Below are 24,971 nucleotides of genomic sequence, written 5' to 3'. Positions count from 1 at the left end.
GTGATGGCCTGGTCAACTTTTTTCATAATTTTTTTTTGCTTTTTCCAATTTCATTAATGGTAAATCCATAAACTCACAAGTGACAAGACTAGAAAGAAAGTAGTACAAATTTAGATCCGAACAGCATTAATATTACTTTACTACTATATAGAAGCATGGGCTCGTTGTCTGTTAAGCATTAAAAAAAATAAATGTGATCTCCATATTAAACACCAACTAATATTAAAAAAGCATAGGTCTCAATCCATGTTTCGTCGTCCGTTAAGCATTAAAAAAAAGTGTGATCCCCATATTAAACGCCAACCAATATTAAAAAATAAAAAAATAAAACACCAACCAGTATTAAAAAAAAAAGTAAAAAAAGTGGAACCCACCATCTCTAAACTCACGGAAAAAAAAAGTGCACCCCATATTAACAAAATCAAGCAATATAAAAAAAGTGAATCCCATATTAAAAAAGCAAACAATGTCAAAAAAAAGTGCAGACTTTGTATTCGTAGCAAATACTAATATAATAAAGTTTTACATACGGAGCACAAATTACAATATTATATTAATCGTATTTTGAACATAGTATCCCATATTGACAAAATCAAGCAATATAAAAAAAAAGTGAATCTCATATTAAAAAAAACAAACAATGTCAAAAAAAAGTGCAGACTTTGTATTCGTAGCAAATACTAATATAATAAAGTTTTAGATACGGAACACAAACTACAATGTTATATTAATCGTGTTTTGAACATTATATATATATATATAGTGCAAACTAATAATGTCCAAAAGGGTGGGCCCCATATATATAGTGCAAACTAATAATGTCCAAAAGAGTGGGCCCCATACTAAACAATACCAAGCAATAAAAAAAAAACTATATAAAGCATGGGTTTAGACCCATGCTTCGTCGTCCGTTGTCCTTTAAAAAAAAGGGTGAGCCCCATGCTAAATAACACCGAGCAATAAAAAAAAAGGTAGAAAAAAAGTGGAACTCACCATCTCCAAACTCATGAGAAAAAAAAAAGTGGACCCCATATTATCAAAATCAAACAATATCAAAAAAAAAAAAAAAAAGTGAACCCCATATTAAAAAAACTATAATGTTAAAAAAAAGTGCAGATTTTGTATTCGTAGCAAACACTAATATAATAAAGTTTAGATACAGAGCACAAACTACAATGTTATATTAATTGTGTTTTGAACATAGTATATATATATATATATATATATATATATATATATGCATAAAAATAGTACAAACTAATAATGTCAAAAAAAAGTGCACCTCATAAAGGGTGGACCCCATACTAAACAACATCAAGCAATATAAAAAAAAATTGGAACCCACCATCTCTAAACTCAAGGTAAAAAAAAGTGGATCTCATATTAACAAAATCAAGCAGAAAAAAAAAAGTGAACCTCATATTAAAAAAAAATGTCAAAAAAAAGTGCAGACTTTGTATTCGTAGTAAACACTAATATAATAAAGTTTTACATACGGAATACAAACTATAATGCTATATTAATCGTGTTTTGAACATAGTACACACACACACACACATATATATATATATATATATATGCATAAAAATAGTGCAAATTAATAATGTCCAAAAAAAAAGTGCACCCCATATTAAAAAATCAAACAATATTCATGTAATTTCCAAAGTATCTCATTAAGTAAATAATGATGGATTCATTCCCACGTGCGTATTCGTAGCAAACACTAATATAATAAAGTTTTAAATATAGAGGACAAACTACAGTGTTATATTAATCGTGTTTTGAACATAGTATCCCATATTGACAAATCAAGCAATATAAAATAAAAAAAAAAGTGAATCATATATTAAAAAAACAAACAATGTCAAAAAAAAAGTGCAGACTTTGTATTCGTAGCAAACACTAATACAATAAAGTTTTAGATACGGAGCACAAACTACAATGTTATATTAATCGTGTTTTGAACATAGTAATATATATATATATATATATATATATATATATATATATATATATATATATATATATATATATATATATATATATATATATATATATATATATATGCATAAAAATAGTGCAAACTAATAATGTCCAAAAGGGTGGGCCTCATACTAAACAACACCAAGTAATATAAAAAATAAAAATAAAAAAAAGAAGAAACTATATATAGCATGGGTTTAGACCCATGCTTCGTCGTCCGTTGTCCCTTAAAAAAAAGGGGTGGGCCCCATACTAAATAACACCGAGCAATAAAAAAAAAAGTGGACCCCATATTATCAAAATCAAGCAATATCAAAAAAAAAAAAAAGTAAACCCCATATTAAAAAAAAATATAATGTTAAAAAAAAAAAGTGCTGACTTTGTATTCGTAGCAAACAGTAATATAATAAAGTTTTAGATACAGAGCATAAACTACAACGTTATATTAATCGTGTTTTGAACATAGCATATGTATATATATTATATGCATAAAAATAGTACAAACTAATAATGTCCAAAAAAAAAAAGTGCATCCCATAAAGGGTGGACCTCATACTAAACAACATCAAACAATATAAAAAAAAAAAAAATTGGAACCCACCATCTCTAAACTCAAGGTAAAAAAAAGTAGATCGCATATTAACAAAATCAAGCAAAAAAAAAAAAAAAGTAAACCCCATATTAAAAAAAAATAATGTTAAAAAAAAGTGTAAACTTTGTATTCGTAGTAAACACTAATATAATAAAGTTATAGATACGGAGTACAAACTACAATGTTATATTAATCGTGTTTTGAACATAGTATATATATATATATATATATATATATATATATATATATATATATGCATGAAAATAGTACAAATTAATAATGTCCAAAAAACAGTGCACTCCATATTAAAAAAGCAAACAATATTCATGTAATTTCCAAAGTATCTCATTAACTCAATAATGATGGATTCATTGCCACGTGCGTATCAATCCATTAGTGGGAGCAAATAAAATTTCTTTTCTTCAAAAGGTTAAGTAGTCAAACCATACAATTTTTTTCTTTTTTTATATTAGCCTGAGATCTAATCTAGGTATTAAACTGTTGTATTTGCTGTTCCGCCATGTCATTTATTTGTTATGTTTACTAAAATAAATATACTTAAAATATTTATATTTTAAAATAAGTTAGAATTTCATTACTTTTTTATTTTTATTCTTACTCTAATAAATGTGAAAAGATATTAATGTCGTAAAAAAAATCAAATGGAGATCAAATAATGAATAAGGTAAATTAGTCAAATTATAATTCTAATCGACGTTTTCTTAAAAAACCATGCAAAAGAAAACATGACAAGTAAAATGAGCTAAACCGAGAATATTTACCAAAAATTAAAAAATAGTATTTCTTCGTTTAAATAGAAAATCAATTTCTACTTTGTTTCGTTTTAAACATGTAAAATTAATTTAATAATTTGAATTAGAATTATCCAAATCAAAATTTGATAAAAAAATAATAAGTATTTTACACCTTTAAATTAATCGAATTGAAATTGAAAGTATCAACTGATGCTTAAATATTGCTATTGTTTTATCTTAAAGGAGAAAAATAGTTTCCTTTTAAACAAGTCTTCTCTTTAAAAAAATATTAATAAATTTGCCGATTTTGTATTCGTAGCAAACATTAATATAATAAAATTTTAGATACGGAGCACAAACTACAATGTTATATTAATCGTGTTTTGAACATAATATATATATAATCACTATTCAAAGACAACTACATATACATAGATGCACTGTAATCTAAAGTGTTGGGCCCGTGCGCAGCACGGGCATAGGCCGTCTAGTACTATATAGAAGCATGGGTTAAACCCATGCTTGTCGTCAGTCACAGACTAAAAAAAAATCAAGTGGGCCCCACACTCAAAACACCAAGCAATATTAAAAAAAAGTGAATCCCACCATCTCCAAGCTCATGGCAAAAAAAAAGAAGTAGATTCCATATTAAAAAAATCAAGTAATATCAAAAAAAAAAAAATGGACCCCATATTAAAAAAGCAAGCAATATCAAAAAAAAAAACGTGCATCCCATATTAAAAATCAAACAATATTCATGTAATTCTCAAAGTATCCCCATTAAGTCAATAATGGTGGATTCATTGCCACATGCGTATCAACCCATTAGTGGGAGCAAATGAAATTATTGTACAGCAAAAAACACAAACTCCATATTATTGTTTCTCTTCAAAAGATTAAGCAGTCAAACCATACAATTTCCTTTTTTTTCTTATATTAGCCTAAGATCTAATCTAGATATTTAACTGTTGTATTTGTTATTCCGCCATGTCATTTATTTGTTATGTTTACTAAAATAAATATACTTAAAATATTTATATTTTAAAATAGATAGAATTTAATTACTTTTTCATTTTTATTCGTACTCTAATAAATGTGAAAATAGATTAATGTCATAAAAGAAAAAATAATATTAAATGGAGATCAAATTATTAATAAGGTAAATTAGTCAAATTATAATTCTAATTGACGTTTCCTTAAAAAATTGTGCAAAAGACAACATGACAAGTAAAATGAGCTAAACCAAGAATATTTACCAAAAATTAAAAAATAGTAGTTCTTCGTTTAGATAGAAAATTAAATTTCTACTTTGTTTCGTTTTAAACATGTAAGATTAATTTAATAATTTGAATTAGAATTATCCAAATCAAAATTTGATAAAAATTAATAACTATCGTTTAGGTCCAATCTACATATATTAACAATAGAATATTTTACACCTTTAAATTAATCGAATTAAAATTCAAAGTATCAACTAATGCTTAAATATTGCTTTTGTTTTATCGCAAAGAGTGAAAAATAGTTTCCCTTTAAACAAGTCTTCTCTTTTAAAAAGTATTAATAAATTTTTGCCAACTTTATATTCGTAGCAAACACTAATATAATAAAGTTTTGGATACGGAGCACAAACTACAATGTTATATTAATCGTATTTTGAACATAGTGTGTGTGTGTCTATATATATATATATATATATGCATAAAAACAGTGTCAACTTATGTATGTTTATTAGCAATATAAAATATATATATTATCACTACCTAAATACAATTACATATACATAGATACACTATAATCCAAAGTGCGCACGGGCATACGTTGTCTAGTCCTTATATATAAGTCAAAAGATGCAATATGCTTGGCGGCTACAAGGGGAAGTACCTAGATAGCCAATTTCATAACTTTATTTAAAGCATAATCGAAGTTTATAAAATTTTATGAGTTTAGTTATTTCAAAATTAATTTATATGCATGACTAAAGTAATAAAAAAGATTCCCATATGAAGTCACAAATTTTATTTGAAGTTTGGTGTATTGCTTGTGCAAGTAAATTTTAGATATTTTTATCTGAACTTCGGATATATGCGATCAGTCATTTATGTTTGAACTTCAGACATTTATCTGAAGTTTAGCTTGTCAGTCTCCAACTTCAAATATATATATATCTGAAGTTTGAACTATCAAAGTCTGAAGTTTTCGAGAGATAGATTCAAAACTTACAGTATTTATCTATCAATGGTTTCACGTTTTTCTTATAACACCCACCTAATTTGATTTCACTTGTCAAGTAAAAAGTAGCGACCCTAAGAAGAAGGAGGAGGAGGAGGAGCAACCGAGCATTTGTCTGAACTTTACCAGTATTAAAAAGGTAGTCCAGTGTACAAAGCATCACGCGTTACCAAGGTCCGGGGAAGGGCCGCACCCCAAGAAGTGTGATGTAGGTAGCCTACCCTAATGCAAGCTTTAGTGACTGCATCCACGGCTCGAACCTATGACCTATAGATCACACGGTGACAATTTTACCATTGCTCCAAGTTCACCAATATTGACTACCAATTTAAAAAATTAAATAAAAATAGTATGCTAAAATTGACTACTAATCGATGCAATCCCTACAACTTAATTCCTTATTGTCCATTAATGCTTTAGATCTCAAACTTCAATTAGTGTTGTCAGGCGTCATTTAGTAGATTGTTAGGATTATGTGGGTATTAATAATACTGTAGTTTTTAGCAATGCAAGTATTAGTTATGCAGATATTAGTAATCTAGGTACTAGTTATGCAGATATTGGTTGGTGAAGTCTAGATAATAAACTAGTTACACGAGGCCCGTGTTAAGTCCGGGTTCCAAACTCAATATATAAAAATAATAATTTTATTAAATAAGCTAGTATAATTTACGTTATATTTTTCTATTACATAATTAATTTAATTGCAGTTAATCATGTTTTTTTTTGATAAATTTCATAATTAATAAACTTTATTAGTCAAATAATTGGATAAGTTTCAAAAAGAATTATAAGTAAGCAAGTTTAGCAGGAAATTTGCAAATACCAAAGCGATAAGTGATTCGATACTGTATGAGCTAACAAGATAAATTATGATAATTTAAACTTGACCTTTTTTATGAACATGTGAGCACACGATATTTAGTTATAGAAAGAGAAAATTTCTTTTGATATTTATAATTTTTTGATGCATTATTTTATGTTTCATGAGTTATGCTAGTTAAAGGTGGTGATTTAAACTTAAGTTTATAAAAAATTCAAGAAAAAACTTAAATTCATTAAAATGAACTTCAGAATTTTTTTTAGTTTTTACCAAATAAGAGATTTCAAAGACAATTCGATATTGGCCGATAATGCTACCTTCATTTTCAAACACTATAAGGCACCATTTAATAACTTCGACTTTTAATATTTGTAATTAAACATAAATAATATATAACCTCAAACAAATATATAATTATCAAAATTTAGGATAGTTTTAACCTCTTCTTCATTCCCCAATATAACAATTTAATAATAAAACAAGAATGTCCTTTAATTTTTCCCCAAAAGATGTCAATTTATTGATTTTTTAAAACAATTTATGCGCTCTAAGTTAATCTACTAAAATTCATTGCACTAGCCTTTCTTAATACAAATTTTACAAAAGAACAAAAAAAAAAAAAAAAGGAATTAAAGCTCAAACGAAAACCATAATTGAAATATATTTTTCATGGAAAAAATATTATTCATGATAAAAGATTTTAATTTAGTAATTTCAAATATTTTTTACCAACTATTTTTTTTATTACCCATTAAAGAATGGGTTTTGATTTTCTTTAAGGAAAAACATAAAATATGGTGCATCGAGAAATTAGTCGTGGATGAAATAAATACTTAAAAAACACGTAAACTATCAATCTTATATAATAAGTACAATTTCAAATAAGTATGTTTACAAAATTTTTACTGATGATGGAATTTTTTAATTCAAACTTATGCTTATCTTAAACTCATTTTAAGATTTTAATATTATATTTTTATCTAGATAAATGAATTTTTATATACAAAAAATTATATTAATTTGAGATAATTTGAATACTTTTTAATTTCGAGAGGCGAGTGATTTCTTAAAGATTGTGCCAAGCTAAAGTTATTATGCCATTCATTCCAATTTATGTGATACTTTTCACTTTTTGAGAGTCCATTTAGTTAAATTTTGAAGCTAAATTAGATTAGACTAATTCAATATTTTAAGGTTAAAATTTATATATTAAAACTAAATGAAAAGTACTATAAGTTGTAACTTTTCTCATATTAATTTAGTGAAAAAATATATCTTAAAATATTGATCAAAATTTGAGCAGTTTGAATTTCGAAAAGCTAAAAGCAACGGATAAATTGAGACAAAGGAAATAATATAATATGAACTTAGTTATAGTCCAATTAAAAAGGCCCAGAGATTTCAAGAAAATTAATAAGGACAAAAACAAGATTAATATAACATTGTAGTTTGTGTTCCGTATCTAAAAGTTTATTATATTAATGTTCGATATGAACACAAAATCGGCAAATTTATTAATATTTTTTAAAAGAGAAGACTTGTTTAAAAGGAAACTATTTTCTTCTTTTTGAGATAAAACAATAGCAATATTTAAGCATTAGTTGATACTTTCAATTTTAATTTGATTAATTTAAAGGTGTAAAATACTTATTATTTTTTATCAAATTTTGATTTGGACAATTCTAATTCAAATTATTAAATTAATTTTACATGTTTAAAACGAAACAAAGTAGAAATTGATTTTTTTATTTAAACTAAGAAATACTATTTTTTAATGTTTAGTAAATATTCTCGGTTTAGCTCATTTTACTTGTCATGTTGTCTTTTGCATGGTGTTTTAAGAAAACGTCAATTAGAATTATAATTTGACTAATTTAACTTATTCATTATTTGATCTGCATTTGGTATATTTTTTTATGACATTAATTTCTTTTCACATTTATTAGAGTAAGAATAAAAATAAAAAAATAATTAAATTCTATCTTATTTTAAAATATAAATATTTTAAGTATATTTATTTTAGTAAACATAACAAATAAATGACATGGCGGAATAGCAAATACAACAGTTTAATATTTAGATTAGATCTCAGGCTAATATAAAAAAAAAATTGTATGGTTTGATTACTTAACCTTTTGAAGAAAAGCAATTTCATGGATTGACACGCACGTGGTAATGAATTCATCATTATTGACTTAATGAGATACATTGGAAATTATATGAATATTATTTGATTTTTTAATAGGGGTGCACTTTTTTTTTGACATTATTAATTTGCACTATATATATATAATGTTCAAAACACGATTAATATAACATTGTAGTTCGTGCTCCGTATCTAAAACTTTATTATATTAGTGTTTGCTATGAATACAAAGTCTGCACTTTTTTTGACATTGTTTGTTTTTTTAATATGGGATTCACTTTTTTTTTTATATTGCCTGATTTTGTCAATATGGGATACTATGTTCAAAGCATGATTAATATAACATTGTAGTTTGTGCTCCGTATCTAAAATTTTATTATATTAGTGTTTGCTACGAATACAAAGTCTGCACTCTTTGTTTTTACATTGTTTGTTTTTTTAATATGGGATTCACATTTTTTTTATATTGCTTGATTTTGTTAATATGGAGTCCACCTTTTTTTTCCCGTGAGTTTGGAGATGGTGAGTTGCACTTTATTTACTTTTTTTTTAATATTGTTTGGTGTTTTTTTATTTTTTAATATTGGTTGGTGTTTAATATGGGGACCACACTTTTTTTAAATGCTTAATTAGTTGGTGTTTTTTTGAATTTTTTAATATTGGTTGGTGTTTAATATGGGGACCACATTTTTTTAAAGTATTTTAAGTATGTTACTGTACAATAATTTCATTTGCTCCCACTAATGGGTTGATACGCATGTGGCAATAAATCCATCATTATTGATTTAATTATTTGATTTTCTAAGCACTTTTGTATTTTAAGTATGTTGTTGTATAATAATTCTATTTGCTCCCTCTAATGGGTTGATACGTATGTGGCAATGAATCCATCAGACTATATGGGCCCACAATTTATTTTTTCAAAAATTGGAAAACGGATATATATATATATATATATATATATATATATATATATATATATATATATATATATACATACATATATATATAAGTATTTTAAGTATGTTGCTGTACAATAATTTCATTTGCTCCCACTAATGGGTTGATACGCATGTGGCAATAAATCCATCATTATTGATTTAATTGTTTGATTTTCTAAGCTTTTTTGTATTTTAAGTATGTTGCTGTACAATAATTTCATTTGCTCCCTCTAATGGGTTGATACGCATGTGGCGATGAATCTATCATTATTGATTTAATTGTTTGATTTTCTAAGCACTTTGTTTTTTACATTGTTTGGTTTTTTAATATGGGATTCACTTTTTTTTTAATATTGCTTGATTTTGTTAATATGGGATCCACTTTTTTTTCCCATGAGTTTTGATAACGTCCAAATACACTCCTCAAAGAGAAAGTGTACACGGTCGTATGCAATATATTTACCCAACTATGAGTCGGGGTCGATCCCACAGGGAACAATATGCTAGGCGATTAAGAAAGTAAGGAACTTTCACCAACTACGCTAAAGCCAAACGATGGATAATATTTTGGGTTTTTGAGAAATTTATGACTAATGCAAAATTATCCTAGAAAGCAAGTAAAATGATCAATGGCCACAAGCATGGATAAGAGGGAAATTACTCTCTAGTAACGATCCAATGTATTTTACAATTTTACAACTAAGAGCGGGTTTGTGTCAATAGATAATGATATCTAAAATCTCATTGAAAGTCTTCCAACCAAATCAATGAATTTCACTCTAAGCTTTTCCAAGCCTTAGAGTGTGATATTAGGTACAATCAATTTAACCTCAAGTAACTATCCTCTTCCGAGCTCAAGTTATTAGATGAGTTTAATGACCCAAATTCTTGTTAATTAATCTTTCCCAACCTAGATTTCCTCTTCCAAGCTCAATCTAAGTAAATGGGTGAGTCCTAGGGTTAGCTAATCCCTTTGGAAACTTTCAAGAACGAGATTAATTAAATCAACAAAGACCCACTTCAATAGCAATAAGAATCATTCAATACGTAAGCATAACAAGAGTTTCAAACCAAACTTTAATCAAGAATACTTTCATAAACAAGATTCAAGTTATGGAATAGAAAGCTACACACTTAGATATACAATACAAAGCAAGGAATTGAAGAAATGAATTAAAGGTTTAAGAAATACTCAACCAAATCTTCAAATCTTTAACCCCAAAGTGTGGTGTAAAAACTAGTCTCCAAACTTGATGAAAAACTGCCAAAGATGTTAATGTTTTGCCCTAAGCCTCTCTTTTGTAGCTCCTCTAATTCTTCCAAGTTCAAAAGAATGTCAAAATCTGCCCCCATATTTCTGTTTTTGCAATTCTGCCCGTTTTTTGCAAAACTGTCCACTTTTGACAGTTTTGCAAATCTGTCCCGTTTTTGCAAAACTGTCCAGTTTTGACAGTTTTGCAAAAATGTCCAGTTTGACCTCTTTTTGACTTTCTTTTCACTTGGTTTCTTCCGATCACTCATTTCAGCTACTTGGCTTGTTTTGCTCTATTTTGTTCCATTTTGGTCCATTTTGATCCATTTTGCTCTTTTATGCTCTCCGGGCATCTTTTCCTACAAAACAACATAAAAACACAAAAAGTAACAACAAAAGTGCTTAAGGAGTCACAAAAGCTTAAGGAATTAGCGTCGAATATCGCGTAATTTCACGACTCATCAAGTTTGGATGTGGTGGGTTCCACTTTTTTTTTATTTTTATTACTGGTTGGTGTTTAATATGGGATCCACTCATTTTTTCCCGTGAGTTTAGATGTGGTGGGTTCCACTTTTTTTTTATTTTTTTTATTACTGGTGTTTAATATGGGCCCACAATCATTTTTTTAAATATTAGTAGTTGTTTAAAATATGTGGGCCACAATGTTTTGTTAAATATTAGTAATTATTTTTAAATATTAGTAGTTGTTTAAAATATGTGGGCCCACAATTTAAAAAAATATATTAGTAATTGTTGTTTAAAATATGTGGGCCCAAATTTTTTTTTTTGCCCACAAACGGACGACGAAGTGCCAAACTGGTGCTTCTAATATAGTAGTAATACTAAACTAATATTGATGAGATAACAATAATATCACGGCACATTGGATTTTGTCTTTTTTAAATGTGGTATCCATTTAAACTAATATCATGCTACTCAAAGTATATTTGAAAGTAAATTTCCTTAAACGGTAGGATTTTTAATTTTGCAAATAAGATATAGTATCTACTACAACGTAAAAACAACGTGATGCTTTTATAAAGTCCTTTACCTTTTATATAACTTAACACAAAGGTAGTATTAGCGGTGTACATGGACTAGGTTGGTTCTGATTTTTTAAATACCAAACCAAACCAATTGCGTTGGGTTTTTAAATTTATAAACCACACCAAACCAATAAATTTGGGTTTTTCAACTTCGGGTTTTCTCGAGTTATTTAGTTTTTTCGGTTTTTTCGGCTTTTAGTGGCAATATATTTTTCTTTTAGCGGCAATAGTTATTACCACAAAAACATTTACCAGAAATTGGTTAATGTCATTAGATCCAAGGTCGCTAAAGCCTTTAGCGGCATTTATTGTTAGGGCTAAAGTTTGGTATTGCCGGTAATAATTGATTCTAGAATATAATTAGCGGCAATTAAATTATTGCCGCTAAAAGCATATTTTGTTGCAGTGTATTTAATTATATGCTCATATAGATTTATACAGTGAATAATTAAATCCTTTCCTGGAGCTATCTTATCCTATTTATATGTATAAGTTACATCGACTGATGACAGCATAAATTTTTCATATGTATATCGGCATAATATAATCAGTTATAACATGTTATTTTTTAATGTTTTTTTTAGAATTTTTTTTAGAGAAAATGGGAGAGGGGATTACAAGGTAGGAAATCAAACTCTCACCAACGAGGTGAAAGTTCAGGTAGCCAACCAACTAAGCTACTAATTAAAATTCCCCATGGCATGTTATTTGGATTAGCTATATGGCGTATAGTGAATGTTGGGTCGCCTAAGTCAAATATATCCACAAAGATAAGTATTGAAAACATATAGATGCTAAGATGGATGTGCGATCATACAAGATTAGATAAGATTAAAAATACGATCATATTCACCACAAGAGACAAGTAGTACGTAGTGAGAATAGCTTGAGGGAAGGTCGCTTGAGATGGTTTAATTTGATCATATATGCATCGACCTACAGGAGCACCGATTCATAGGTGCGAAACTATGGGGAATGAAGATGTTAAAAAGGGGACGTGGTAGACCTAAAATCACATAAAAGGAAGTTGTCTCGAAAGACCAACAAAACCTTGGAATCAATGCACACTTACCACGCTAAAGATAAGACACAAAGAAACGGATCCATATCCACTAGTTTGAAATAAGTTTCAGACTTGTTAACTTAGAAAATTTCTAATATTATTACTATTATTGTTATTACTATATGAACATTTATCTTTCACTTTTATTGTATCTAGTATGATGATACCATGAATTGAGCGTAAATGAAATAGTGATGATATATATAGCTGATCTTTACTTGTTTGGAATTGAGACGAATGTTGTTATTATTATCAAACAACCACATTCGTCATAGATAGTAAGTAACTTAATGTGATAGTATAAAATTATTATACAACTTAAACTAGTTTATAAGAGGGACTAGTTACTATGTCAGTTCTTCTATATTATAGTATTATGAACAAGGACTTATAATCTAAATCTTTTTAATGATCATTCTAAATCTTTGTAATGATCATACATTTTTTATTGCTCATCTGACAGTGTAGAGAATTGACTCTTAGCGCATCAACGAAATCGCCAATTTCATTTTCTTTAGTGAAGGCACATACATCTTAGAATATAATGTAACAAATTATTTTAAAGAGTAAATTATACACCCTTATGAAGGTTTTCTTTGCCACATTTGCATTTTATTTTTCAAGTAAGGAATAATGGTACAACTATATATATGTTAGAATTTTCTTAATAATTCAAGAAGTGACAGAATTCCTGTCCAGTTGTTTAGGTGGAAATATTACCAGACCCAACACACAAAAAAAAATCACGTGGTATATTTGCACCTTTTCCATCTTCTTTTCACTCTTTCAAGCATGAATTTTTAAAAACTATACTTTTATAGTACAAAAAACAAACAAGAAGAAGAAGACGACTTCAATGGCATATCTAACACATAATGCTTGAAAATTAGAGTAAGGTTAGGTTCACTTAATGAGTAAACATCAAAGTGGAAAGGATATGTCTGTGTGCTGCAACGTTCATTCGAAAATTCCACGTCAAAACTCGTGCAAGGACTTGATCAGAAAGAAATAACATTTCCATTCTTCATTCATAGTTGTCTTTCTTGGCTTATCTAAATGAGATCGTCCGCTGTGATTAGAGTCACTGAAATATTAATATCAAACTGTAAGACTATTATGTGTTGTAGTTTTCTTAACAATGGTATTTCCATTCTTCATTCATAGTTGTCTTTCTTGACTATATTACTATGCTCTTTGTTTTATCTAAATGAGATCGTCCGCTGTGATTAGAGTCACTGAAATATTAATATCAAACTGTAAGGCTGCTATGTGTTGTAGTTTTCTTAACAATGGTATTTCCATTCTTCATTCATAGTTGTCTTTCTTGACTATAGTTTACTATGCTCTTTGTTTTATCTAAATGAGATCGTCCGCTGTGATTAGAGTCACTGAAATATTAATATCAAACTGTAAGGCTGCTATGTGTTGTAGTTTTCTTAACAATGGTATTTCCATTCTTCATTCATAGTTGTCTTTCTTGACTATAGTTTACTATGCTCTTTGTTTTATCTAAATGAGATCGTCCGCTGTGATTAGAGTCACTGAAATATTAATATCAAACTGTAAGGCTGCTATGTGTTGTAGTTTTCTTAACAATGGTATTTCCATTCTTCATTCATAGTTGTCTTTCTTGACTATAGTTTACTATGCTCTTTGTTTTATCTAAATGAGATCGTCCGCTGTGATTAGAGTCACTGAAATATTAATATCAAACTGTAAGGCTGCTATGTGTTGTAGTTTTCTTAACAATGGTATTTCCATTCTTCATTCATAGTTGTCTTTCTTGACTATAGTTTACTATGCTCTTTGTTTTATCTAAATGAGATCCACTGTGACTAGTCACTGAAAGAGAACATCAAATTGTAAGACTATTGTGTGTTGTAGTTTCTTAACAATAACATTTCCATTCTTCATTCGTAGTTGTCTTTCTTGACTATAGTTTGCTCTTTGTTTATCTAAATGAGACTCACTTTGATAAAGAGTCACTTAAACAGTAACATCAAATTGTAAGACTATTGTGTGTTGTAGCTTTCATTTTGAAATTTTCATGGCAAGACTTATGAAGAGCCTGTTTGGAAAGCCACCCGGGGTTGGTTTTGTGTGTAACTGGATGTAATTATGTACACAGTTTGACATGTTTGTTTGGTCAAGTAATTACTTGATCAACATGGGATTGAAAATAGTTGGAGCGGCGTAATTACACTCTTCAATTTTCAGGGGGAGGTGAGAATTGGTAGTAATTACACTGTGTAATTACAAGGTTACTTTTTAATTTCTTTTCTTTCTATTTTTAATTTCAATTTATTATATATATTTTTTTTTTATTTCTACTCTTTTTTTTTAATTATTTTTATTTTTCAATTATTTTTTACATGATTTATCTTTCATTTCCTTCATTTTCCAACCTTTACTTCTTGTGAGACCAAGTAATTTGCTTGTATTTTTTTAATTTCTTATTTGTTTTCTTCATTCCGTGTAATTGTGTTATGATCCTAGTGTTTGAAACTACACCTCTTAATATTAAAAATAAGGGAAAAGACTCAAATATGCGATCGAACTATTAGAAAAGGTTCATTCATGCCACTTGTTAATAGTTGGACTAAAAAATGCCACAACCGTTACCATTTTGGGTCATATATGTCATTACTCACTAACAGAACTCTATTAATACCAGATTTTGCCACGTGGCATTATCTACACCTTTCTTTATGAGTGGGGTATATGAGTCATTTCGTAGTTTAGTGACATATATATTTGAGTCTTTTCCCAATTCATATGTAAATCTCCATCTTTTCTAATTTTATGTAAGAAGCTTATAAGGACAAGTTTATCCTTTATACTAATAACATTATTATTTTACATGGAAAAACTATGCTCTCTTATTTAATTGGATTATGATCTAATCTTATTCTACATACTTGACAATTTTTACGTACTTTATGGCACTTTAAAAGATCTTAAAAACACATAAAATTATTTAAGAAGAAAAAAAAAGAGACAGATTCAAAAGAGAGTATACTAATGAGGTGTAAATGGGTATAAAGATTTACATATTAGTGAAATTTTGAGTGTTAATAGTGGTCGAGAGAAGGCTCAAATTTGTCATACTCATATGTATTTTGGGTGTTAGTAGTACGTGAAAAGTGTCAATGAGTTAGAATAAGATTAGAAAATATGGAGATTTATATAGGAATTGGGAGAAGGCTCATATATGTCACTCATAAAATGAAGGGTTTAGATGATGTCTACGTGGCAAAATCTAGAAATAGTAGACTTCTGTTAGTAAATAATGACATATATGACCCAAAATGGTAACGATAGTGGTATATTAAAGCCAACTGTTAGCGAGTGGTATGAATGAGCTTTTCTGATAGTTTAATGTCATATTTGAGCCTTTTCCCTAGAAATAATGAATCATTAACAAACTTGACTTATAATGAGTGATGTCACTAAAGTAGAATTTCGTTGTTGAATGAGGTTATGAACTTATGCTTTCTTTTTTAAAAAAAAAAAATATTTACTTAAGTTATGTCCCAAATAATTTTATGCTATATTGGAATTTAACATAAAAGTATTATGATAACTTTTTTTTTTTTGAACTTATGCTATATTTTCAGTTCCAGTTTATTTGCTTTAGTAGTATTGACTTGTTATGTCACATTGCATGACATTCATTTTTCAGTTAGAATTGATAGATTATTTGTTGCCAAATATTTGAGTAGTGTTATTGCATTTTATTTATAAATATTAATCTTTTTATCCAACATGCAGTCCATTATGCTTTTACAAAATGTGTGTTTTTAGTTTTTATAATTAATAAACTTATAATATTATTAATTTGAAAAATATTTACATCTTATTTTTACATTATTAATTATAAATATAATTATTAATAATATATTTCAAAAGCAATATGTATCTTAATGTCACGACCCAATTAGCGAGTCGTGGTGGCACCTACACTATCCCTCCGAGTAGGCGAACCACGTTACTAATAACAAGTTAAATAAGCGGAAAAATTTAATAAGAATAAATTATCAAGTCTTAAATACTTATCATCACTAGAAATGTCACGATAATCCCAAAATCTGGTCAAAGGGTACAAGAGCGCTAACATAGTACGGAATAGAAGTCTGAAAATACCCGAAGGTTACATATTGTCTGTCGGATATAAAAACAGAAATAAATAGAGGAGGTCCTTCATCGGCCACGGATAATCAAGTAGCTCACCCTGAATGACGGAAAGATGTCACCCTCGCGTATCAGCCACAGGGTGTAGAACTGGAGCCTGGATCGTAATCTGCACTCAGCAAAAGTGCAGCAAGAGTAGTATCAGTACAACACTAGTACCGGTAAGCATCATAGGCCGACAATGATTAGATAACGCATGAAGAAGTGAAAACTAACAAGTAGCACATAGAGCAAACAGGTATGGTCACATATAATATACAAGTAAAGTGTAAAGGAATCATGAAATCAACCAAGACAGATATAGTTCACCAGATGATCAGTCAAATGTATGAGTGAATGAATGCAATGCAATGCAACAGTCACCTCTCTCACTTCACTCTCATACACACATGCTAAGGGCGGTGCCTCAAAGCCATGACCTATGGGGGACCCGCGAAGTGCATGTACCACTCGTGCTCTCCGGCAGAAACCTCGGAGACTATTAATCACTCTCAATCTCCGGCAAAGACCTCGGAGTCTCTCTGTCACTCTCCATCTCCGGCAAAGACCTCGGAGTCTCTCAATCACTCACCTCACCAATCATCACAACAATAATATGGAAAGCATGCCATGCATGATATCAGTCTCAACAATATCACCAATGTACAATCAACAAATACAAGTCATGTTAATGTTATCATTCCTTTTCATATGAAGAGGGAGCTAGTATATGACAGAGATACAAACAGGTGATAATCACAGAAAATAACACATATGGCGACAAGCCCGCATAACAGCTGACAGAGCCAACCTAATTGGAAACCACCTCCACATCATGCCCGAAGGTCTATATGCTATCCCCGTCACTTTCTACAACTACATACGATTCTCTAATCAGAGTCTAACTAAAGTAGACCGTAACCTACCTCAATGCCGAGCGGATGCCACGAACAATCAAACTACTGTCTTCCCCTTGCGTAGAGCCTCTGAACGATCAAAATCTATAAAATATGCGATCTACGTTAGAATACGAATCTAAGGACACCCATATTGCTATATTTATATTCGAAACCCAAAACACACCCCAAAAAGTGGCCTTGGGCCCACAAGGGCAAGATTGAAATTTTATTGAAAAATAATTTTACCCATTATCTAAGGATCATATATTTTTAAAATTGGTGAATTTCATCCATAAATGGACTCTCAAATCATTAACTCTCATTTCTTAGGACTAGGACTCGAAACCTTTAATTTACCCCAATATTCAATTACTACACCCACTATATAAAATAATAATAATAATAATAATAATAATAATAATTAAAAAAAAATGTGAAACCGAAACTAAGTTACCAAACCAATACATTCAACCCAGAATTAAAAATATGCACAACATTAACCTATGCCCTTTTCATCCAGTCTATACTATTTCCCAATGATTAGCTCATAATCAATATGTTACTCAATTTAAAAACTCACAAAATTAGCCCCAATTGTCTCTGCCTCTAACTTTTCCGTTCCCATTTATTATAGATCACCTCGGATTCAAGGTCCGTTAACTGTCTTAATATTAGTCAGCTAATCTTATTAATCGCTCACATGTTCAAAACGTATTGGTTTAAAAGAATAAAATGCTTTCTCGGCATAATATGCCAGAGACGGTCTCATTAACCAACCAGTACCAACACATGAGTTAATATTTATACAAATATGCAGAAGCCCCCAATGAATGCTCTGCAAATTAGAATAGAATTATATCATAAAGAAGTTTTGTCCAATATAATATAATATTGTTATTCCCAATGCCTATGAAACAAAATGCTCTTCAAATTAGAATAGAATTATATCATAGAGAAGTTTTGTCCAATATAATATGATATTGTTATTCCCAATGCCCATGAAACAAAATCATTACGCTATAATTATTTTGTCCCCAAAAGATAACTTATTTGCACTATGTAATAAACAATTAACTTTACTCCTCATGATTCATTTCAAGAAGCATAATTATGGAACGAAGTTGGTGTAATACCTGAATATGATGTAAACTTGGAAATTCTACTTCTCCCTTCTCTCGGTTAATGTTGCCAAAACCCTTGATGTTACGCCGTCCTTAATACCAGAAATTTTTTAATCCCTAATAACCTCTCTAAATGTGGCCTGAAATATGGGGTGACTTGGCCCACTCCTTTCCTTCTAAAGAAACAAATTTAAGTCCTTAATTATTCAATCTATGTAAAGTGATATTGGCCCATTATCCACTAATTAATTGAATACCCCGAACTATATATATATATATATATATATATATATATATATATATATATATATATATATATATATATATATATATACTACTACTACTACTACTACTACTAATAATAATACATTCACACACATTAAATAAATATATTTCAAAAATTACCCATCAATTTTATAACTGTTCCACCTATCCCGGCAAGTTAAGAATACCCTCTAAAACTATGAAAATGGTATTTAGCGAGAACGAGTTCAAAAGTGTTAAACGACCAAACAGGTCGTTACACTTAAATACCAAATTTAATAAGTATCATTTATAAAGACACATATTTGTCAAATATTAACTTTTAATTTTTGATAATTAACTTTATTTTTTAAATTTAACCTAACTATGTAATTACATTCGTGCAATAAAATAATACACTTCTAATTACCCTGTAATTACACCGATTCCAATTACTAGGCAGCTTTCCAAATAGACCCAAAGAACTTTCTAATTTTGTTTAGCAATATGTCCCTAACTTTGTGTATAAAAGTCCACATTTAATTAATGATGTATGATTTGAAGCGTTGAAAGCTAAACTCGAAGATCTTGAATTTGATCTAATTCACCACATTACTCTATACATCTCAAAAGTTGTGATCGTTTTAAATTGCGTCTTGTGCAAGCTCATTTGAAATTTTAGTCTGATTACCTGCGTAGCTGTTAACTTGGCTTCTAGGGCTTGCCTTACACCCTACATCACTTACAATACACCTCTACATTTATTATAATGTCCATGTGATGTGATATTAGTCCATAGCGTCTTTTGGCTCGCAAAACTTTATTGCTAACTGTTGTTAACGTAGTTTTAAGTTTTAAAACCTTGTGAAATTTACGGGCTTTAATTTATACAACCTACAAATTCTACCACGATTTCCCAAAAGTATTCTTAAAATGTGTTTTTCTTTTCAACTAATGCAAGTATGCAACACAAGATTTTTGTTTGCATACCCAGCAGAAGCATATGGAGAAAATTCTTTTCCCTCTTCACGGCCACTTTGATTATCTCTTTCTCAGCGTAGTCTGAATATTTTATGTTTTATTAAATAAAATTTATTGTCATTTACGCTATCTTCTAGTCAAAACTTCACTTTTTGTAGTTCAAAACAAAATAAAACGACTTGAATGGATAATTAACACATTATTTTTGACAATTAGAGTAAAGGTATCTATATGTTCACTTAATGAGTAATCATCAGGATGAAAATTCATTTTTTTTTTGTGTCGGAGCTTTCATTTGAAATTTCTACATCAAGACTCGTGCAAGGACTTGAGAAATTAACAATCACATTTTTATCATCATTCATAGTAGTCTTTCTTGACTTTAATGTATCACTACAACATTAGATATCTATAGCTACGAATTCTTAGCTATGAATTTGAAAATCATGGCTAATACCTAGCAAAAGCCATGAAAACTAAAATTTCATGGCTATTTACAATTTCGTAAAATTTCTTAGCTACAAAACTCACATGGCAAAGCTAATTTCTCATTTTTGCTATATTTGCCAACTATCGTAGCAATAATAACCCAAGTAGCTATGGCTTTATTGCTACAATAAAACGCCGTAGCTAAATCACATGTTTTTTGCCACGCGTTTGAAGTTACTGTAGCAATAGTATTTTATAGCCACAAAAAATCACTTGAAACAAAATATTATAGCTTAATAGATATTTTTGCTTCAAGTTATAAAAATCCGTAGCAATAATTACCTAAATAGCGACAAATTTATTGTTGCAATAAAACGTTGTAGCTAAATCGTATGTTTTTACCACGCATTTGAAGTTATTGTAGCAATAGTAATCTTATAGCCACAAAATTACTTGAAAAAAATATATTATAGCTAAAGAGATATATTTTTGCTTCAAGTTTAAAAATATGTGGCAATAGCTATCCTAATAGCTACAATAAAATTTCGTAGCAAATAGTAATATGCTTTTGCCACATATTTGAAGTTACTGTAGCAACATTGATCTTTTTAGCTGCTAAAATTTACTTGAAATAAAATAATGCAGTTAAACTGATATTTTTGCTTCAAGTTGTAAAAAGCAGTGGTAATAATTAGCTTAATAGCTACAAACTTATTGATAATATTTTATAGCTAAATATAAGTTTTGTTACGCATTTCAAGTTATTACAGCTAAATATTTTACGTCATGTTATAAAAAAAAATAGCGATAGTTGGATAACAACTACAATTATTTTTATGACAAAATGATATAATCGCAAAATCAGAAAGACAATAAATTTTCATTGCAAGTTATAACTTTTCTTCATGCACTTGAAGATACTATCATATCATACTATATTATTTTAATCATAATAAATTAACTGAATGAATATTTTTCTTCGGTTACAAAAATCATGACAACAATTTATCCCCAAAAAAAAAACAAAGAGAAATTATTTAGAGTTTTCTTATATCTAAAGCTTATTTTTATGAAAGTACTCATATTATGAAAACTTTAATAAGCACTTAGAGTAATTTAATATATCTAAACACTTATATTAATACACATATACAGAAGAATTTTATGGTACTGTTAGTGCATTTAGTTTTGACAAATGACCACAAACTCAGAATACTTAGAGGACCATGCTAACACTACAAAAAGGAAATAAATAGATTTATTGACATATGACATTTTGTATATCTAGATAAAATTCTAATTTTGCTATTAATAGAAAAAAAAGTTTATATATATACATATACGTATAAAATAGTTATGAATTTTCGGAAAAAAAAAATGAAATTTACCGCCAATTTTGGCACTAAAATTTAATATGAAATCTCCTTTCTAACAATATAATAATATTTCAAATTATTTTTTAAAAACTACGTTTTTCTAATTATGTAGAATATAAGAATATATTTTTGCTTATATCTAGTTGCACTAAGAATTAAGAATTTAATACGGCTAATATTTAAGTCCACAGCAAAAAAACCCACTATGTTGTAATTTTTATTAAGTTACCTATGAGTTAAGACCACAATTAGAAAACAATTGAATTATGTCTAATTAATGTGTAAATAACTAATTATATAAAATTTAAACACCTATAAGATTGTGTTTGATTACATTGTATAGTTAGTTATATTTATTTAATATCGACAACTAAAAAAAATTACCATGGTTTGGTCCTTTTCAAATTTAATAATTTATTCATTATCATAAAACTCATTGCCTATCTATTAGATCATAACTATTACATCATAATTTATATAAAATTGAGTATTACTTGTAAGATTCTACATAATTAAGTAACTATTTATTTATAATTAACTAAATTTAAATATCTTATTATATCACATTTAAAAATTATGTGCGTGTATCTTATTATATTCAATTTAAATAAGCAAAACAAGTTAGATGTTAACTATAATTTTAATAAATTGATACAACAACAACAATATATCCAGTGTAGTTCTAGAAGTGGGATTTGGAGAGGGTAAAGAGTATGCAGACTTCACCCCTCCCTTGATTGGTACAGAGCTTGTTTTCGATAGACTTCGCCTCAAGAAAAGCATATCAATTTCAATAATTTGATAATTATGATAAATCTAAGAAAATATTAAAAATAATAAATATAGGAGCATATGACCCAGCAAACAATATCACAATTCAGTAGGAAAAATATTACATGTCAGTTTTAATATTAATTAATTAAAATAATAATGTAACTATCATTGCTAAATTAATGAGTTTAATCATTTTTGATTTTTTTTTTATATATTGGATTATCTGATAGTGGAAAGATATATTTTTAAATGTCATTGTTCATGAAAAGGGCTAATTTGTTCTATTATATTTATTGTTACTTATATTTTTACAATTCTCTTTTGGGATAATTACATTAAACACTCCTATAATATGATTTGGTTTCGAATACATTCCTTCTATTTTAAATCAAACACTTATACCTATTATATTATATAAATACTATAGTTACACTCCCAATGAGGTATATACGAAACTAAATAATTGAATACAATTATTACAAATTAAATTAAATTTACAATAAGAAGTATTTATGTATTTATTTTTAAGAAATTTAATGGAGAAGATAAGCCTTTTTTTAAAATACCTTCAAGCATTGTATTAAAATAGAGAATGTACATATATGTTCTGGAACACATATCTTTCGAAACATATAAATAAGAAAAGGAACATATTTCGACTAATTGAATAATTTTCCTACGCTTTAAACATGTATTTTATTTTAATTTACTTTAATCATAATATTTTATCATATAAGAATTTCTCACTTTTATTTTAGTTTAATATTTATTCTTCCAATTTAAAATATTTTAAAATTACATAAAAAAATTAATTTATAATTTTAATTAGTCTTTGAATAGTTACATTTTATTATACTTAGTTTTGGATAAACCTCGTGAGGGTGTAAGCGTAGAATTTCTGTGATATAGAGAGTTTAAGTTTTTTATTTTCAAATATAGGAGGGATATTATATTACATTAGTTTTTAGTGTAATTAACACTTCTTCTTTTTATAGGCAATCTTTTTTACTATTATTGTTACTACATTTATTTTCGTTTATGGTATTTGTATAATATTTGACTATTATTTCCTCTTCATGGCCGCTTTGAATCTTGTTAAACACTCCAACCCAGCTGAAGCATATGGAGAAAATTCTTTTCCCTCTTCACGGTCACTTTGATTATCTATTTCTCAGCGTTGTTTGAATATTTTATGTTTTACTAAATAAAATTTATTGTCATTTACGCTATCTTCTAGTAAAAACTTCACTTTTTGTAGTTCAAAGCAAAATAAAACGACTTGAATGGATAATTAACACGTTATTTTTGACAATTAGAGTAAAGGTATCTATATGTTCACTTAATGAGTAAACATCAGAATGAAAATTCAATTTTTTTTTTTTTTTTGTTTTTTGTGTCGGAGCTTTCATTTGAAATTTTTACATCAAGACTCCTGCAAGGACTTGAGAAATTAACAATCACATTGTTATCATCATTCATAGTAGCCTTTCTTGACTTTAATGTATACTATACTGTGGACCACTCTAAGGTTTGATTTTAATTTTAAGTTGATTCTATCTAGACTGTGGAAGTGCTGAACCTTGAGCAAATTAATATTTAAAAAATGGGAATTGAAGTCTTAATAGTTGTGATTAATTAAATCAATCTTTATCTCCTCAAAGTAATCTATTATATATTTATATGAACTCCAAAAGTTGATGTGAGATATTTTCTGATTAGTCCTTCAAAGGATGTTTTCCTTCACTGCAATTTTAATTTTATCTCCGTTAAATTATCTGAATTGACAAGATTTAATACTTATCTTTATTTTATCTATTTTGTTAATTTATACATGTTATGCAGGATTAGTACAACTAATTGGTACTATTCCCCATTACTATTATCTGAATTGATAAAATATAATACTTATCTTTATTTAATCTATCTTATTAATAATTATAGAAGTTATGCTGAGTTAGTACGACGAATTGAGGGTACTATTCCATGCATATGCAGTCAAAAATGCATTCAGAGTTTTACATTAGTTAGTGATAGATTATGTAAATATTAGTTAGAATATTTTGTAATCTCCTATTTTAGGTTAGAATATTTTGTATATTTTGTAATCTCCTATTTTAGGTCAGAATATTTTGTATATTAACCAATTCA

General features: G+C 28.2%; 1 long non-coding RNA gene across 1 annotated transcript; it reads right to left on the bottom strand.

The window, feature by feature from the left end:
* Positions 1 to 16,877: 16,877 nt before the first annotated feature.
* Positions 16,878 to 19,241, bottom strand: LOC132602397 (uncharacterized). Its single transcript, XR_009567765.1, has 3 exons — positions 19,033 to 19,241; positions 17,927 to 18,001; positions 16,878 to 17,130 (listed from the first exon to the last, which is right to left on the bottom strand). It is a non-coding gene; the product is annotated as an uncharacterized LOC132602397 (long non-coding RNA).
* Positions 19,242 to 24,971: the final 5,730 nt, after the last annotated feature.

Source organism: Lycium barbarum, chromosome 7 (genome assembly GCF_019175385.1).
Source record: "Lycium barbarum isolate Lr01 chromosome 7, ASM1917538v2, whole genome shotgun sequence".
NCBI lineage: Eukaryota > Viridiplantae > Streptophyta > Magnoliopsida > Solanales > Solanaceae > Lycium > Lycium barbarum.
This window is presented reverse-complemented; position numbering and strand designations above follow the sequence as displayed.